The 20,940-nt window shown below is 38.5% G+C and overlaps 1 protein-coding gene across 1 annotated transcript in view; it reads right to left on the reverse strand.

Annotated features, from left to right (window-relative positions):
- LOC132911028 (protein tipE) overlaps positions 1–20,940 on the reverse strand; it is a 232,202-nt gene that overhangs the window by 65,975 nt on the left and 145,287 nt on the right. The window lies entirely within an intron of this gene.

Here is a 20,940-nt window from a genome sequence, read left to right on the forward strand (position 1 = left end):
GGCTAGTGTCACAGAGTCATAAATTAGCGATAGAAAAACTAAGGGGGTCTAACGAACATCCCGCAAGCCATCGAAACAACTACGTAGAGAGTGTTCGAGTGTCAGAAAGTAGTAACAGCTTGGCCATCTCTGATCTGGCCCCGAAGTCACCCCCGGCAACATCCCCTCCATAGGAGCCAAATCCATAGTATATATATAGTATATCTCTGTTTTAACACTCTGAACAGTCACTCTGTTGAATTCGTACGATAAATATTACTACTATAGCTAAAGTTCAATTCTTTACCTTATTTGTGAAACGTTCGAACTACGACGCGAGGAGATCACCGGTGATCTGTCAATTTCGTGATTTCTTGCGTCTCCTACGTGACACTAGCAACAGAAAATGTAGAGAATGGAATAGAATAGGGTTTCGGTATGATATTTGCGTAAAAGGTAAAACGTTTCCGACTGTTTTTTAATATTTCTGTCTTTCCTAAAACTCGAATTGCATTTAAATGTTGTAGTGTAATGAGATATTTATCGTTGTTAGGTTTGAAATGTATATACATTACTACATAATGGTTTCATATTTTATAAGTTAACGATAATGCAGTCACTCAATAATTCAAAGTAATAAAAGATTCAAAAATAAAAAATCCAAGAGATATTCAACGCTAGACAATTTTCTATGATGAGACTTCTACAAGATGAAAGATTTTCAAAGTAATAATCATTCTACTAAAAAGAAACTGAAAAGAGAAATCTTTCTCATTACTTTTCGTACTTACATATATCTGAATCAATCTAATAAACAATTAAATCCATCTTTCGAGTTACGTATTCCCGTAACAAATCAATCAAATGTACATGAATTCTGTCAAACAACAGAAATAAACTCAACAAGTAACTACCGAGTAAAGAAACTTACATCAGTTGTACAAAAAGAATAAAGAGGATTTAGTTAAGCCGCAGTTTTATCAAAAACACAAGCAGCATTGAAATATTTTAGAATTCACCATTCACCACGTTTATCTTTCAGCTTTAATTAATCTCTAAAAGAAACTAGATTTTCTTATAAAATAGCTTTTATTCGTTGTTTAAGCGCGATTCATCTTCTTCGTCGATATAGTCCTGAAGAATAGCTGCCAATATCATGGATAAAAAAATTGCTATAGATAAAGGACAGGAACCTAGAAAAATATTCGTGTTTGTAAATTCGGTTCACTCACTGAATTCCTTAAGGATTTTTTGTAATGAATACTATGAATGATTAATCGTGCACGTTGATGAGATACATTATTGGAAACGTTCCAGAAAATATGTAAATTCTAATATTGTGCTTATGGAAATTGTAGACCGTTCTTCTTGATACTGAAATTTTATATATATATAGAAATATGTATTGAAGAGATTATTGATGTAAAAATTTTGCGAAAGCATATATTTTCCTACAAATATGCATTTTATAATAATTCATATAACAAATAATTTCGTTAAATTAATTTCTAGGAAGTACACAAAGCTATCGTTATTGTCTAGTGTTCCATAATTTCGAAGCGTTTAACTTAATTTAATTCATAGTGTATATTACTTAAGTATGGAATAATATTCCTTAATATATATTTCAAGCATTCTTCATTCCATCATAAACTTCTCTGTTATCTTGTACATGAAGTAACGAATAATGGTTTGACACATTATTAACCGTGGATAGTATAGATCCGACAAGCAATGCTCTTTTGTCTGCTATGGTTTGTCTTGTATGGTTTGTCTTCTATGAGCGAGATTATCTTACCATTTTAGTATTACACGTGATATTTCCGATTCGATAAAATAGATCAAACACAGACGAATTATTGCATAGACCTGACATCTTACGAGACTTAATGTAACATACATATTCTGAAATATCGATCGTTAAAAGAACAAGAGGTTATGTATGGTATTACAGTTAACCTACAGAGTGTACATATACTAAATGTTCCTTATCGGTGGTACAGAATAGACGTGACATGCAATCCTTTTTCATATCACACATTTTGAGAGTTAACCGAGCCTCTTACCATTTTCGTATCACATGCGACGTTATCGATTCGGTACTCGGTTTAGTACTAACACACACGACTATACAACTTCTATTATTAGTCAATAGTACTAGTTTCAAGTAAGGCTAAAGTCTTTTATGAAATTATGAATAAAATATTAAACAGAATATTCTGTAATTGCAAAGAAGTATAGAATTCTAACTTTCTACAACGTTTCAGAAAGCGTTACACGTTATCACGATCCCTCGTCGTCCCTCGCCATCCCTCGTCTAATAACATGGCTTAAAACTAAAAATTAATCTAAACTTAATTTACATCTTAGCATTAAAACCTACTTAAACTAAAGTACATTAAATCGCGGATCTACTGGTATAAAAGACTTTAACTTGGAGCAAAATTTGAAAAATGAAGCTTGTAAATACTTTATTAAGTCAATTATTTTATATGTTGAAGCAACTACTTCAAGGAAAACTATACATCTTTATTTATGTACATCCGTGACTTGGAGACTGCTATTACGCAGCAATATTCTAAATAAGGAAAGGTGCTTATTATTGTACCCTTGAATATACATTGTGTTTTGGATTGCAAGGTCTAGGAATAAAGGAACTAATAAAGAGATTTCTATTTATGTTTTCTGTAGCGTCTATCGATGGCTATGAGGTTAACTTTTTCGGCAATGTCCTTTTGCTATAAATATATGATCGTGCTCCCTATCGATTCCATTGTATTGTATCATTAAGAGAGTAAGGGTCTGAATCAGCATAAATTTATACTTATACGTTATACTTATACATTATACTTATACTTATACTCATACCTTTAATTATTTCAATATACTTTTCTATTACAAATTCATCCACTCGTTCTTCAATCAGTCAACCTCAACCTCAACCTCAACCTCAACCTCAACACTATATAATAATTTAATATTTTAAAGAATTAGATGAAGAAGCCCTTAACTTTTCGTTCTAAATTAAACAATGTATTTTTGTAGAAAAAACGCGCACAATGGACTTGGTTTAGATCTCCCAGAACTTCCCACGATGTCCTAACGCTCCTAGCGCTCCTAGCGCTCCTAGCGTTCCTAATGGGCACTAATACTTTACTAAAGTAAATCTATCTTATGATTAATTAGAGCTAAGACGCACGCGTTCTACGTTGCCTGTATAGATCGAGGGTTAAAATTAATACTTAAACCTAAAACTTGAAGGTAAGCATACATCAAGCAATATTTCCATAGAACGATTACATAGATTGTTACAAAAATTATACAATAATAAATCGTAGGTTATAGCGTATGTATATCTATTTTACAATTATTTGCGATATTCCACGTTCTGCCACAACAGGTTGTAAGCCCATCCTAGATTATCAAATATTTTCAAAAAGAATATTGGATGGTCTAAACTGGACTGTATTAGAGTACTTCTTAGCTTGGTATCGTTTTCCAAAGATTAATTAACTGTTATAAAAACTGTCAACACGACCTATTAATTAGGTGGCGATTAATCAGGTTGTAACTGGTCGGTTAAGGTGGCGAACTTTGGATGTGTTTTAGTTAACGTATCGTGTGAAGTGGGAATCTGTTTTTGTCCAATCACGGCCATCCAAAGGTGCGTGGTGTAACGTCTTGTTAACGCTGTCGTCCTGGTCTATTGTCGAGCTTCATCGGTTATTGCGGTTTATGGCACGTGGTTTATTGTTGAGAGGACCCGTCGAGTGCTTAGGATGCTAATTATCATCCCGATGCGGTCCAAGTTGTAGACCTTACAATAAGTAGTTTGGGAAATTCCAACTTCCCAAAGTTATCAACACTTCTTTTATAATCCTCTGTCTTGCAAAGTAAAATTCGAATCGTTATACCAAACCCTAATACTCTATCTTCATATACAGTAATATTTTTTAAAATATTGGAAAATTATAAACTGTAACATGATTGACCTAAACTTCCCTTAAAAATGGAGTTAGTTAACGGACGGAAAGTTACACGAAGCCATTGACCGATGATTTCGTGGTAACCTCAAGGATTGAGCCCACAGGCCTGTAAAAGTGAAATACTCCGACTGAACAAATAGAATTCCCAGCCCGAGGGCCCATTGGTCAGGATTAGAAAGACATGCCCCAACTGAACTAGTGGGTCAACTTACGATAGAAATCTACTGAACAGGATTATGAAGGACATCAAATTACAGCCCCTAACCCCTGTCCGTATACCGAAATACCAGGTAGGGCTGCATATCTTCGATTGGACTTCATAAACACGCTAGTAATCATCATATATTAACATAATATTAATATTTTATTATTTCTCCAATATTAACATTACTGTTTCAGTATATTAATCTCGCTCGAGTCCCATTATATATCGTAAATTAATTTTATTTAGATATATAATATATCTATCCTATATTATACTAGATTTTGTTTGGTGAATGTAATGCATAATTGTATCTTCTATCTGTAGTAGAAGATGTAAAACTATTTGATAGTGAATAAGTAACATCTATTGAAATTTTTTAATTCAAATTTGAAAGTAATAGGAAGACTCGTAGTAGATCTGATTTTAATAATTCTACTTATATACGCGCGAGTGGTTACAGGTTACAGTATGTAGATTCAATTGTTAAGAACATTTGACAGCATTATATTTTATTCTTAAATAATTTTATTAATAATCATGTTTTCGAAATCAGAGAATAGTAGCTAATATAATAAGATATCTATATTTAAAATGTTTTCATATACTCAGTTCTGATTTATATTCTAATATAAGATTATGTTGAAGTATTGCTTTACTTCAATTATTAATATAATTACTTACTTATATACTAGACTTATAGATACAACGACACGACGTTAAAGATTGTAGGGAGGCGCGAAGAACATTTCGATCTTTTTCGAGGTCGATATTTCAGAATGTGAAATCCACGTTCAGGTCTATTTTGTATGTAGCCACTGATGGTAGCTCAGATGACGTACAGAACTGCGATGGTTAGACACAAAGAAGCAGTAATTCCAAGACTCTAGCTTTTCGGTTACGTACCGCCTGTTGATAAGGGGATCTTGCAAATCAGATAACACATTAAATACATGTAATCATTGAATAGTATCGTCCGTAGTCAATGTTATTATAGACGAGGTCGTCCATAGTGCTATTATCACAGATGACCTGTACTGCTGTACCGGCATTGATACGGTCATTTCAATGTTACCGACTGTGACGTAAATAAAAGTGCAACGTACATTATGATTTCTAAAACGATTGTCGCACAATATCATATCTTAATATTGTCATCTACGAATACTAATCACAATTTACTATATCAGAATATAGAAAGTAAATAACTTGTATTTATCAAGCAGGTAGTGAAAATATTTGTTTAGTCGAGTAACAGGTGGCAGTAATGTTATCATTTGAATATTTTTTTACCCCGCAATTATAAAAACATTTAAATATAGAATTATTAGATTATTCAAACAAATCTCCTGCTTTATACAGAAAGCACACAAACGAGGACCAGAGCATGCAAACAAATTCAAATGATTGTTTCATCAAGATTTTAAGTGTTAATTATTCGTTCATTTAAAAAATCGTTTAGCGGAAGATAAAACCTCTAAAGAAACAAATAGAACCAATATTATTGTTAGATGAAACACTTAGAGGTCACACTGATCAAATCCATTTGTGATTAATTTCTTACTTTCATTAAAAGTAGACAACTAATTCAACCTTCGTAAAGCAAACGATCTACATCCATAAATTCATTTACCGTAAAAGAATGACATAAATTTTAAAAATAGTATTTGTAACGTCATTATTTTTCTGTATTTTTCTCTCTCGAGAGAGAGAACTTTCGATTCCCGACATCCTTGCTTCTGCAATTAATCCCTAGATACATATAAAATCAAGGAAGGCATGCTCGTCTACATTTCTCGGCAAACAGGTAACCGCACAGACACGACGGTAGGAAGAAAAAGAAGAAAAAGGGTTAAAATTAAAAAAAAGAGAGAAAAGAAAGAAATACCGTTTCGGTAGCCTCGAAGCAGTCATGGACTCTATCCGTATATGCGGAGGCTGACGACGAGGAAGGATCACCCCCGACCGTGATTCGCTCGTCTGAAAACCTTGCTCTTTTACGCAATTTTAGCGTTTATTAAAGTTTGCTCGCAAATGAAACGAAGCCCATATAACCTACCTAATTTAGCGAGTAGCATTTTCGAGTGGGGGCCACTCCAGGAGAGGAGGAGAGGCCGGGTTCTATTGACAGCGGTTATTGCCTAACTGCGTGCCTCCACCTAATATGCCCGCTTGGGGATTCGCATGCAGGGCCGCTCGAACGAAAACTGCGAAACACGCCTGTGAATCTTTAATTCCGCCGGTGGTAATCCAGCATCCCTCTCTTCTCTGACTGCACTCCCACCCCTTCCACCTCACAGTCAGCCGGCCTATTCGGGCTTGATTTTTCCCTGGGTTCGCGAGAGACGAACTGTGTATCGTATGGGAATTCTTTATCGTCCGTTTGCAAACGAACCTCCGGCATCGTGCTGACTTTTCATTTATACGATCGTCGATACCTGCATTACACATTGATTTCACCCTTTTCTTTTTTAATCTTTTTGTGTGTGTGTGTTTTTCACGTTCATACGTGCATCCGTGAGCGTGCGCGTTTTTTCTTTTCTCTAATCTACTCTCTTGTTTTTTTCACCTATGCATTTTGATTTTAATGACGACGTTGTTTTGTTTCAAAGTACCCGATTTTTTTATTTTTTTGTTCGTTTTTCTATCTACCTTCCATATTTTTTTCCTCTCCTCGTCATCGTATAAATTTTTGATGGAATATCCAGTTGAAGTGCGCGCGCCACGAGAGGTTCATTTAGTTATCAGTTATGAAAAAGTATTATTTTTTTTCGTATCATTTTTACTCCCGTCTTTTTTCACTCGTTGTTTTTCGAACACGCACGAAATAACTCGATCCTTTATTTTCGCGATCGAGTGTCATCATAGCGTATCATGATGCTAGGAACGTATCGTTCAATCGTCAACGAGAGAAAAAAGAGAGAAACGCTGCAAAATGATACTTCAAACGATTACCGTATGTATATTTTTTCTCTTCTTTAATCGTTAAATACTTTTTACTTGTTTTTTCGATTAGATCTTAGATCTTTGTCGACTTATTCTACTTACAAGATATCGAATTCACAGATTTTCGTGGTAAAGAGACGCGCAACGATCGACGTACGAACATTTTTCCTTTTTCTAATCGTGGCGTGCACGATCGGGAACGGATGCGGGAGCAAATGACGGCCCTGCCTGCATTTGAAACTCTGTTAACTCTCCGAATATTAGCTCGTCGAGCGAGATTAACCCCATTGTACCCCGCTGAAAATGATGACATCACCATTAAACTCCCGTCGGCTTACGGAAATTGATTAAACTATCAAATTAGCTCTACTAATATCAACACATCAACACGGAACGCAGCGCAGTGTGTCTGGCTACGGAGGTTTAAGCCCTGACGACGGCGACGAATGACGTGAATTTACGTGTCCAACGATCGGTTCGACGTTCGCATTCATCGGTCTGATTATATTTCCTAAGAGGTCCGCAATCACGAGTCTGCTGCATGCATGTTGGATTTCGAAGGAACGAGCTTAGTACCAATAACATCGTCGAGGGGTGCGCACGATCATAGGATTCAGGAGTCAAACGATTATAACGGGAAATACATTTAGGACGGTTAGAACGGATCACTTTTGAATGTAAGAGATTTATAAATATGTATGGTTTTATAACTTTTACAACATAATCCATGGTTTACCATTAATTATAATGGTTCCACTTGAACACGTTCTCACCTTTTCTCACCAATTTCTCAGTCCCTCAATCTCCTCGACAAACAATAATTGCACAATGACTGTACATGAGAGATTCTCAAATGCATTCACTTATTTCTTTTGTTTCAACCCCTAGAGGCTTCAAGCAACATTTTAGGAACAGCTTTACCGAAAGGTCTGTATTTGACAAATGCGGTTTGCTAATCCATTTATCTTATTTTGCCATTCTTTAACCACATAATCCGACATGAGCATAGCTGCTAAACGGTAGGAATAAAGCTTAATTATTTTATCCTCTGGATGTCCAGATTTGAAATCCGATTATGGCTACAATAGCTATGAAGAACGGAATTTCCAATAAAGTCCAATAAAGTTTCCAAAAATCTTTGTTTCGGCAAAATTTACTTTTATTGCACTTGTACAACAATGTCATCGGACAGGTGTTGGGCCATATATAACAGCACAGGGAATCGTATTGGTGTGTCGAAGCATCCTTTGCATCCAACATTCAGGAACTACGGAGCGTTAGATGTACTGTCAAGGGAAGTGTGAACAATTTCGTGCATTGTCGAGACTATAATATGGATGGCTGGCAGGATAATTATTGGAGGCCGTTTGAATCTAACTGTTTCCTTCATTAGCAGTCTCAGTTCGCTCAGCTGTCTCCTTCTTCTCTTCGCTACTCCCTATCCTATCCTATCTCTATCTATCACTTCTTCTCGCGTTCTCTCCCTCTATCTGAATTTTGTGCAGAATTACCCACCATTATCATAATTGCGCTATTACCGATAATATCTGCGACTCAGCTTCGAAACTGTACCTCGATGCTCTTAATCCATTTTCTATTTGGACAGCGGGCTTTCGGTGGACGAGAAGTCGCAAATTCCGTTGCGTAATTTCCGCCCCATTGAGCGTTTCTCTTAGGTATGGAATTATGTGTTTCGCCTAGGGACGTCGTACCGGCGACTGCCAACGCGTAAACGAACCTCCGCCAGCGTTTCCTAGTGCATCGATAAAAAAAAAAAAAAAAAAAACGTGTAACTTGTCTAATTTCTGATGGTTGTCACCTTTCAATATTTCTAAGGGACGAATAAGGTTCACTTTATCGGTTATAGTACGCGTCCCGATATAGCAAGATCACAAAATTCATCAGAAATTCCGATAAACACGTTTCGAAAGTGTCAGGATAAGATAATTAACAAAACGTGAACAAATAACGAAATCTTGATCAAAATTGTACGAAGAATCTTTCAGACAGAGATACACAAAATAATGAAATTATAAATAGCATTGGTCAAATACTATTTCTGTTTTTATTTTGCTGAATGCAGCGTACAGTCCCAAGTGGACTTAAACCTAATACATCAACTACTGTCATCTTTGATTGATCGATTTATAATCCTTTAATACCTTGATCGTAGTGTAGTCATTGTCACTAAAAAGGATAATGTACGCTGTAAAGGAATTAGAAAAATCTTGTGGTTTATGTTTCCAAAACTGAAACAGCAGTAAACCTTTAGACCTTATTCAGGATTCAACGATATCAGGTCAGAATTGTTTCTTTATTTGTAGTATATATAAAAAAGAACGTTTGGAAAAATTTGTACTATACCCTTTGTTAGCATAATTCGCAATTAAAAAATAGCAATCGCATTAGGATCGTCAAGATCTTCGACATATCGATCTTTCGCGTTCCTCGCCGGCAATTAGGAAGGACAGCAGGTGGTAAGCTGAACGTGACAGTTTTAGTAGGGTGAAAGGACAGAGGGTTACCTCAATGCCGCAAATAAATCCCGACTCGGTTATTGTTTAGTAACGAGGCCGATCAGAGAACATCGTATATCCGGTGTGACCTGTAACGTTCGTTCAACGTTCTTCGATCAGCGTTCTCCTCCAACTACGTTAATTACGTGCTTTAAAAATGATTAAAAATGATTAACGATTAAAAGCTTTAAACTTAGATATATATTTCTGAAGAATGCTTCAACAAATTCGTGTCAACATATTACAAATTACCTAAAACAATTATTTGTACGATATAAGTGAAACGAATTTAATTTTCACGATTTTCCTAAACAAAAGTACAGATTGCAGCTTAAATATGATAAAGTAGGAGCCTTAAAAGAAAGTTCATTTAAAACCTTTCACAATGACTCGTATTCTTGTTAATTGGATCGAGAAATTTGTGTACACCTCCGCGTAACCTTTCCCTTTCTCCCTTACCTGTCTCCCTCCACGCGTTACGAAGATAGAGACGAAATAGGGAAAAAAGAAAATTAATACCTTGCCGATGTCGTGATTGCAACTTATCTCGTTAAATTCCTGTTTCTTCGACGGGGTTGAGAAAGTAACCGTTGGAATACGTAGGCGAGGCATCGGATAGAAAGCAACGGTCGGGCTGGGAGGAGAGTCTAGAAGTGGAATGTAGGTGGGGATGTGGCATAATTACGAATATTAATTGCGTTTCCAACGAGCTGCTGGAACCGGGGGCTGCTGAGTGCAGATGTCAACCTATTATCATCCCTTACCTTACAATGGGAGATCTCGCTTTCTGTGTGTTGCTTTATCCACCTCTCCCCTCCCCTCTACTCATCTTCTTGCCCATCTCTTTCTCGCTCTCATCACTTCATAGCTATCCTTGCCTCCTCCCGATCCCCATCTTTCTCCTTCCCCCTGTATTCCCTCGGCTGACGATATCACCCCAGCTTTATTGCAAAGTTAACAATGTTACTCGTTCTTGAATAGCTGCGGAGTATCATTATCAACGTGTCATCAGCAGGACGAGGATCGTCTGCTTTTATAAAGTAAGATAGCATGGCGCAGAAAGGAAGCTGGGTAGACCGATGCGGGTTAACGTGCTCTTGCAGGTGTTCCGTTGATTTTTTTTTTTTTTTTTTTTTTTTTTTATCGATTATGTTCACCTAACTCGAGCTCTTTTAAAAAAGATACATCTTATGTGTGGACAAACGTATTTTCAGAAATCGAGATCGATTCTTTCATGACTATTCCATGAGAGTAGACAGGAGAAACCTGTTGGATACGATTAAATTGTTAACAAGCTCGTTTCACAGAGAACAAAGGATAATAACGTACGGAATTTTTCGTTCGAGCACCACTCGGATTCGTCATCATCGATGCGACAACGAAAGTACCGGTCTTCTTCTTCGTTAGCTGTTGAATTGGAGTTTCGAGTCCCGAATTCCGATTGTCGGAATCGTTCAGCCCCGACCGGAGGCGTAAGAGCACGCAGGCTTGGATATAATGAAATTTCCTGTTCTGATATCCCGTTGGATCCTGTATCGGCGTGACGATTACTAAAAAGACCCCTGATTAATCGTCGGAACTAATTATTTAAGCGATTACACCGTAGACATATCGTTGTTATTCGCATCACGACAAACGGTAAGCCAGGTAATTACATTCTCGGCGATTGGCCACAGAATCACGGCATCTCCTCCTCAACCGAAAGGACAATGGAATAAAATAGTAGCAGAGGGCTTAATTTGCCGTGAGTGCCGGCTATACATCTCCGATCGACGCTGAAGTAAAAAAAAAAAAAAAAAAAAAGAAAAAAAGAAAGAAAAAAAAAAGAAAAGAGAGAAGGAAAAAGGAAAAAAAGGAAAGGGGTGCTAGTCGAAGAGGGGTGATGGAAGAGGGATGGATTGAACGCAAGGGGTGGAGACAGCCAGAAGGAGGAAGAGAGAACCGTTTAATAAAAGTATGAATATCGCCAATAACTCGTCGCTCGTTCCCGAATAATTTCCACTCTATCGGAAAATAATTATACTTTATCGCGGCGGTCCTGTCTCCTCTTCTTTTCTTCTCCGCACCCCCGTTCAGATCCTTCGCTCCTCTTCTTCTCCCTCGGCGACGTCTCAAATCGCTCAATTATATTTCCTCCTCGTTCCTTCTGGCTATTGTCTCCTGAATCCTGCCACCGACCAATCCACCGTCGCCGTTACCCACCGCCAGCGAAATTCCTTCGGCGACGATCATTTCCTCGTTCTTCGTTCGTCGTCGATTTTCAGGCTGCGTCATCGAGCCCGGTTATCTATCCGGCCGCCTCTTCAACGGCTAATCGGCGTCTCGTTCTTCCCCGTTTCTGCCAATGCTCTCCATTAATTCGATCATTCTTCCTCGTTCTGCCGGTGCACAAAGATATCGAGTATTCGACAACGAGCCGTGTCATGTATACTCCAGAGAGCAGACGTAAGATCATAGAGACGGTTGTGCTGACAGGGTAACGCGATCGAGTATCGCCATTACTTATACTCAAAGTGCGTTGTTCAAAGCAAACGGTTGCTTGTTCTTAGATACTCAAATACTAGAAGCGTACAGTATTACAAAAACGTGCATCCTTATAAGCTTGTCGAATTTTTATGAAAAATTACGAATTAATAATTTTAACTATTCTGGTTGTTGTAGCGTTAATAAAATGCTATTTTGCACATCAATCGAGGATAAACGGTGATCCGTTAAACCTGTAACTTCTCCGATAACGATGTAAAATACAATTTACGTTTTCTCCGGCGACGTAAAACGTTCTCGACTTAAAGTGCTTAAAACTGAAAAAAGGCGTCACGTATAACAACGTTCATCAAAGTCCAAGTGAATTCTCCTTTCTCCTCGCACGGCGACAGTTTATTAAAATTATCCCCGTTCCGGACCCGGTCGTTTTTTCCTGGTTCGCTTCGATGAAGCACAGAAAGAACAAAAAATGAGGAGGAGGAAGAGAAGAAGTAAAAAGAAAAGAGCCGACAGATTCTATTCCATACGAGCCAATCGTTCTCCAGCTAACGACAATCGGTCGGTTCACTCCCCAGAGTCGTCGTTCAACGACGCTGCACACGTAGACAGTACGCACACGTCGCAAACAAAGTGCTGCTCCTCTTTCAGCTCCTTTCGATGAGCGATTAACGCGCGATAATCGAGAGAACGCGCGGTGCGCGTCCAAGTTAATTGACTAAGATAATTCCCGATCGCCTCTCGAGGCCGACGTTAAAAGCAGCCTTGAAAAAAGGAAGATATAGGGGACGGTCACCCTGCCTATGACGCTGTGCGTATGACGATGGGTCCCTCTGTTGTCGTTGTGTCGAGGGCTCCGATCGTTTGGTGGGTTACCAGTAGGGTGCTGAAAGAGATCGGCGCAAAAGGGACGCGGAAGAACGACGAAGGAGGCCAATGAAGAAGGACGCCGCGAAAGGAAGCTGTTGGAACGGCAGCGAAGAGGGAGATGGGGCGAAATATAGAGTCCTTAACGTGCGTAGGGGGATGGATCGTTCGTGGATGGCACGCGTGAATGCGCCTTTATAAAGAGCAGTCAGTGAATTGATATAAGTGAGCGGTTATTTCGCGATCATTTGGAATTCCCCGTGAATACAGGGCGGAACGACGACTTGCTGCCGCGGTGGTGGGGTGTCTTCTAGGGACGACGGTGGTGGGACTCATGGGGGGAGTATTCAGCCACGTGCAGTCACGGCTACGCTACGTAACGGATCAAAGCCAATGGCCCTGATCGGACTTCCGAATGTTCCGTCGGTGTTCCTCGTCTACGGTCCTTCTATCCAATCCTGCTTCATCCACCTAGCACACGTTGTACGTCAGTGTATGCGGCCTGTCCTCGTGCGCGCGATTTACGCCGTCGATCCTCTCGTTTATACCATTGCCCGCTAGCAATCCTCACCTTTTAATATCATACCTTCGTCATAGGCTTTCGACGGCGTTCTGGCTCTGTTGCGGCATAATTGGCATCCCTATAACACTGCTGTTCAACGCAAAATTTTTGATTTATTTATTTCATCGATAAGATCGATGCAAGTAAACTATAACGTGAAACCGTAACGACTCGAACAAGATATTTGCGAAAGAAGTTTGAAAGCAAAAATTTCGAGTTCAAATATAATTTTTTATGAGACGAGGATTGTTTAATGGTAACAAGGAGTAAGGTGCTACCAATGGAGAAGGAGACCTCGAAAAGATGTAATTTTCAAACGAAGAAAACACAATCACCACAGAGTTAATTGGGACGAGTACTTTTCTAAGTGGATCGTGATGATTTTTTAAGAAGCACGCAGAGATATAGAAAAGGAAAGGGGAGAGGGAGGTTAAAGCTTATGGCGCGCTAAGAAGAGATTGTGGGAGTGACGAGGGCACGGACCAACGAAGAAATAACCCGGGCACAAACACAATAATTACTGTCTCTTTATTTGGCTGTTTGTCGGAGACGAGGTCTCGGCCTCTTCTATCCCTGTCTGACTGCAAGGGAACGTGGTGCGCGTCGTCGTTGTGCAGAAGTTAATAAAATCCCGACAGCCGCGTCGGGGTGCGCAGTAACCACCCCCTCTGTCTCCACCGATCCTTCCCTTCACCCCCTCGGGGGTTAGTTTATTTAGCAGAGGCGTAGTCGGCATCTCCTCGTTTCTATCCTTCCTTTTTGTCGATCTATCCATCTATGCGGCTAGTAAGTACATTTTAATCTTGTCCCTCTGTCTCGTCGACACTCTTGATTTCTCTGCGATTACACGATTCTATCCACTACCATCCAATATTTATAGCATCCTGCATAATTTTTTATCAAACTCCATTTACCTATCTTTCTATTTCTTCTTTGTTGATAATAACAGAATTTGTTAAACGCAAGCGTCACTTTCCCTGTGTGCTGACAACTTAATATAGAAAGGCATACATACGTTCCTTAGTTTCGTTATCGATATTTATAAATTCCAGATACGATATTTTATACCAAACAAGTATTTTAGAAAAGATATGCTACTTCTACTGCCTATTGTTTTTTTATTATAAAAATTTAAACATTTCTGCCAGTAAGCGCAGTAAAGTGTTATGCTAGAATTTTACCTTAAAGGAATAAGTAATAAGATTACTTATAAGGGATTTGTATACCACAGGATGTTTACCTGATGTACAGAAAAATCTGTGACACCATAAGGTCAGTACCTTGGTAATCCTCCCTTACTTCTTTCTCCGGCACTCTTTCATTTGTAGACAGCGTGTACAGATCTACCTCGCGTTATATACGTACGCAGAGGATCGTTGGTGATCGTACACGTCCACAGAAACGTAAAGAGGTAGTCTTTACCCCGTTTATCCCATAAAAGTCAGCGGTTCTTCGGTCTCGGTTTATCCGGTGCGCAGCGTGCCACCCGACAAAGCCTAGTGGCGCCTCAGGGGCCAATAACGCGACGCCCCTGATATACAACCACGAAAGAGCGTCCACCCCCGACCACCGACCTCTTCGTGGCTGCTCGACCGCGTTGTTATCGCTTGAAAAGGATCCGGGCGTTAACAAAAAAAAAAAAAAGGAAAAAAAAAAGAAAGAAAAGATAAAAGGAAAAAGAGGAGAAGAAGGAGAAAGAAAGGGGATGGTTTTGGAAAAGAATTGTTCCATGACGCTGAGTTTTTTCACCCTTGTTCGACATCTACTCGCGTTGATAGAACGAACAAGAGTAATTCGTATAGTATTATGTAAACATAACATTTGTTCAAGGGGTATTTGTAAATAATTTTCTATTAAATATATTGTTGCTTCGATCGAAATGTTTACTTATAAAAGACAGATTCAGAGTAGCTTGTTTCAGCGAGGAAAAGAAATTTATAATTTATAGGCATGAAGGAGAATTTATCAGCGAACGGATAAAGCGGGTGGCAACATGGTAGGGTGATACACGGTAATTGTAAGATTAAACGTTCGAAACCGCCGATTATTTTCTGCGCTCTCGTCCGGCTTCAATTCGATTCGAGCCACGTCGATTGCTTAAACATGCAGTCTTCGCCTCGTTTGTCTCGTAAAATTCAATGGTTCTCCGGTTCATTCGACGGCAACAATACGCGCGTGCCCCCGGGGGATAATAACTGCGTCCTTGATATCGTGACTTCCCTTACAGAATCCGCGCTAAACTCGTTCCCCCTTTTTCCTTAAAAAGAAAGGACGCGGGCCAATTTGAGGCTCGTATTATCTCGTTGTTTTTACACGCTTCGATAAGTCGGACTGCGGCACATCGCATAGGCAAACGATTTTTACCCCTCAGCTCCCGTTTTAACGATGAAAAAAGCAAATTCGTTCGTTCATTCATCGTTGCAATTCCCGATGCCTTTTTAACATTGATTTAATATCTCCTCCCCCTCTGCTGTTCGTTCGTTATCTTCTTTGTCATTAGCATCGATATCATTTTGCTGTTACGCAATATTAACGCGTTTAACAACCACCTCCGCTGTCGCGCTCATCAATTCCTGTCGCCATCGTTACGATTCTAGCGTTTAATGAATTATATCGCTAGATTATCCACCATAATGTAATCGTGTTATTCGATATTTTTTAAAGGAAGTACTATACAATTTCTTGGAATTCGCAACAATTCGGTCTTGTTAATAATTCGTCATATACTTTCGAACATCCCCGAAATTTTCTCCGTTTATCGTATCCGATAAAGCAAAAGCCAAAGGATATGAAGATAAAATGGGGAAAATAGAAAATAAAACAGGAAAGATAACAAAAGGAAAACAAGGAAATGAACGAGAACGAATCTCTTTTATATTCGGCCGAATTAAACTACCAGAACGATTTTCCTCCCCTCATCGCCATTATTCGTCACGTTAATGAAATACAATGCAACCGCAGCGTGAAGCTGGTAGATAGAGAAGATTTCACCATATTTTTGTAGCTTTTTTATTTTTCGTTCGTTGGTTTGCTCGTGATCGAGTTAGCGTTATTTCGTCGTCGTCCAGCAAATACACGAAGAGGGAAGGGGGGGATACGACCGAACTTTCGACACTCCAAGTCGCGCGCCGGTTATAGGCGTCGGTAGTTCTTGCCAAGGGGCTGGCGTTTGATCTTCGAGCCGGTTCGTCGGGTCTATTGTGAATTGTATCTGCTTCCTTTACGTCCGATTCCATCCCCTTCTTCCACTCCCTCAATCCCGTACCGCGTACCGTCGCGCTCGCGGCAGAGAATCTCCTCTTTTGCAGATTTAATGTTGCCTATTGTAGAACGTCGCCTCGCATACCTTCCTCCTCTCTTTCCTGTCCCTTCCTTGCTTCTCTTTGCACCCGCTTTCCTTCTTTATTCATCCCTTACTCACCCCTGCTTGGATTCATGATATAACAATTACACCCACGAGTTATCAGCTACTACCCTCTCCAAGTCTCCCTCCAGTCGTTCGTATCAAAGATACACCTTCCGCTTTTTTATTTGGCCGTTTCAAACGAAACGAAAACTGCCTCGTCTGCGTAGCGAATGTAGTTACACAGGTTCGCCGATCGAAGTTATTTATCAATGATGTTCGATTTTAATGATTAACACGATCGCTAATCGGAGCACTTGCACGATCGAAACAATGTTATTAGTGAAATTTTACAAGTAAGAAATTACCAAGACTTTCTTGCACAATATCGTCGGTGAGATCGTACAAGTCACGAGTTACAGGCTACCAGTCTCGATAAACTTTTTAAATAATACAAAGACCTTCAAATGAACATTAGAAATTATAAAAATCAGTGAATCGATTTACAAATTCAATATTTAGCCAACGCAAGTTTATAACTGAAGACTAGGGTAACCCTACGAATGTTAATACCTTAAAGAGAAATTTCAGCGTGTAAAAAGTTGTGGAATACATATAGTATGTAAAAACGTGTAAAATATTCAAAGGATAGTACTCGTTATAATATTTACTGGGTAAAGAAAATTTTTGCGTAGGTTCCATTTCTTTTGTTGCGCAGTCTATTCATAATGCTATGTGCAAATAAACGATTTGTATATAAAAATCCTATATTTATACTATAGAATATCGCAAACATGTTTTACGTATCTACATTATTATGAAACTCTTTTTCAAAATTGCAATATTTTTCATTTTCGTCCCACATCCAAATCGAGATACACACGGTGATCGTGCAAGTGATAGTATAAATTGTGAAAATTGTACTTGTTGTTAAGCGATGGTAGACGAATTTATTATTTTTATGAATAATAATGAATATTTTTATCAACGGTAGTTAATTTTGATTAATGAGAAAGATTATCTACGTCCGTGTTGAGAAGTTGCGAGGCTAGCAAGATAGTTTAAAAGATTTCGCAAAGTGTTACTCGCTAAGAGAACGGTTCAAAGTTAAGAATATCCGATGGAAAGAGGGTGTCCGAAAAAAGATTAATTAGCTTGCTGGAAATTTAGCTGGTTGTCGGTTCTCTTGAGAATCAAACCTGTTAATTATTCAACATCAGATGTATAGGGTACGTCGCGCGTCATTTCATTGCGAACATTTATTGTGTCACTGATCCATCGCCAATCTGCTTGCTGCTATTTATTGAAAAATTGTTCGCTCATCATTTTTCGATATCTCATTCGATATCGTGGCCCTCTCCAGTTAATTTTTTATATGTCATATGTGAGCAGCGCAAATAAATAAATAACAAAAGCAGGCTGGCTCGCGTCAATCCGAGAAAAATCGTTTCTACACTATCGTAGCTTAATGATTTCTATACGTTCACTTTGTACACATAAAATGACTCATAGACGGTGAATATTTATGCAAATTCATATTTTTATGGATGTAACTAAAGAATAGGACTCTAAGTCGAGGGTAGTTTCTCATCTATTAATCATAAGACTGACCAGTATAAGGTTTAATAACCGAATAACCAATATCTCAAAATTTTTCTGGATAATCCTTTAATCACTAACGTGAAAACTATGAAATGCATAAAATGGAGGTTCCTATTATCTTCGTAAGTACATTCTGTAAATACATTCTATAAATACATTCTGTGAGTACATCCTATAAATACATCCGGAGTCGTTACAGCAAAGAATTGTATGGAATTAACATTTGTATGGAATAACATTTGTATGGAATTAACAATTTGTCAGCATCGACTTCCTTCTTACAGTAGTCCGCACGATGTAAACAGTAAACACTTTGACGTCATTCGATCGTGTCGCTTTCTTCAACGGAACATTCGCCTGATCTTCGAATAAGTATTTAATTGAAAGTATGTAGATATATAACTCCACCACCTATTATGTCAGGATAATCATTTTAAGATGTTTATCTATCATATTTAAAATACTTGTTTTTAGATCGACTTTCAACTCATACCATTTCCATTTTACATTTTTTTTTTTTTTTTTTTTTTTTTTTTTTAATATAACGTTCACGTGCATTGTCGATTTTCCCCTTGCACCGAATAATCTGCTTTCGTATGTATGTAAAACCATGACGTCGTTTCTCGTCGACAAAGCGTTCTGTTTCCAAAATCATCCGTGTAAGAGATATTTTTTTTCGGCGATACGGTGCCGCGATATTCCTAAAAATCTGGTTTGTAGCGTGACGAAACGCGGAGCACTGACCCAGGGCCAACCCGCCTCGCCCCCTCGTTCCCCTCTGCAACGGTTTATTTGCATTATAAAGTCCACTATACAAAAGGGGAGGAACGGGGCGATACACTGTACACCCACACCTTTACGTGATTGAAGGAAGATACTCCGTTTGGTTAAATAAATCCCGGAAATTTAATATTCGATCGACGAATCGCACACTCTCCTGTAACGATCAAATTTTTCCCCGGATTGTATGAAATTTAACCGTTTAATTGCGCGACTTTGTTAAACGCACGAGTCCGTTAAATTCGTTTAACCGGGCTGCGTCGTCGCATGCGATCGTATTTTGTAAAATTACACGCAAACGCGTCGGAGACAAACATTAAATTAAGAGAAACGAACTATTTCACCCTCGGGCATAAAAGATATTCGAATACTCGTCGCGGTTCTCATTTATTGGCCGATAAACGATTTACGATCGCCATCTTTATTGCGTTCCTATTATCGACCCGTAACGTTATCGTTCCAAAAATCGCGTTAAAAGTCGCTGAAACCAATGAAATATAGTTATATTCAATCTTAACCTCTTAGTATAGATATTTTCTATTTATAACTTATGTTATTGAATCGTCGTGTTATAAATCAATCACGCGTGTTTATGCATGTTTGCGAGCAAATTTAAAGGTGCAAAAATACGTTCACAGTAAGTATATAATACGTAAAAGTGTATGGAATATTTAGAGTATGAAACGAGTCTTTACTTTGGTTCTACTTCTTCAGTTATGTTCATAGAAATAAGAATTTGCACGAACGTTGGCAGTCTAGTTAGAAAAATTAATTTAAGAACTATTTTCTTTAATAATATTTGTCTTTTACAATCCTAAGTGCACAGAAGAATGCTAATGCCTTTAAAATAACAATCATCGGAAAACCAACAGGTTGCTTCGTTTGATCGTTTTGTCGCCCAAATTGAAATACCTTATTGTTAAAGCAATGATCTGCGAAAGAATGGGCGAAAGTTTTTGGGAAATTTTCAGACTAACAGCAGGTCAATGAGGACAGATTACGAAGAGAGGTTTTACAGAATGGATGAAATTTTGCAAAGTAACACGGGCGTTCAGGGTTTCGAGAGCATGTTCATTCCCTTGTCCTGGCTTGAACCGCGTCTTAGAGATTAGACTACCGATTCCATCCAGACTGTGCATCGAAAGGTGTTGTCTTAGAATAAGCAGGATAATCGTAAGCAAATTTTCGAACGGTTCTCGTGAATAGGCACGATCTACATAGGCGATCTTGTTTCTCGTAATTATGTTAAAAGCATGGGGTTACCTGATGTTACCGTTAGGTCTGTTCGACTATGCCAAGCACAACTTCGCAAACAAGTAAGTTGTCAGGCATGCCAGTTTTCTGGAATAACTGAAAATTTCTACAACGATCGAATTTAGACTCGCAATTAGCGATAGTAGTGAAATTAAAGAAATTAAATCTTGACGAACTTTTTCCTTTCTGCCGGAGAAAGAAGAAAAATAAGAAAAGGAAAATCTCTGAAACACTGTACCTACTTTCAGTCGGATAACCACGCGGGAGGAGGAAGATTAATTGCGATTACGGAGAATTCGTGTAGATGCGAAGAACGCGGTAAATAATCTGACATTCTGAAGAAAGAGGAAGAAAATATCGCGGCAGTGGATCGAATCGGAAACGGTGTGTGGGAGAAAGATGGATTGGAAAGACAGATAAAG

This window comes from Bombus pascuorum, chromosome 9, assembly GCF_905332965.1.
Source record: "Bombus pascuorum chromosome 9, iyBomPasc1.1, whole genome shotgun sequence".
Classification (NCBI taxonomy): Eukaryota; Metazoa; Arthropoda; class Insecta; order Hymenoptera; family Apidae; genus Bombus; species Bombus pascuorum.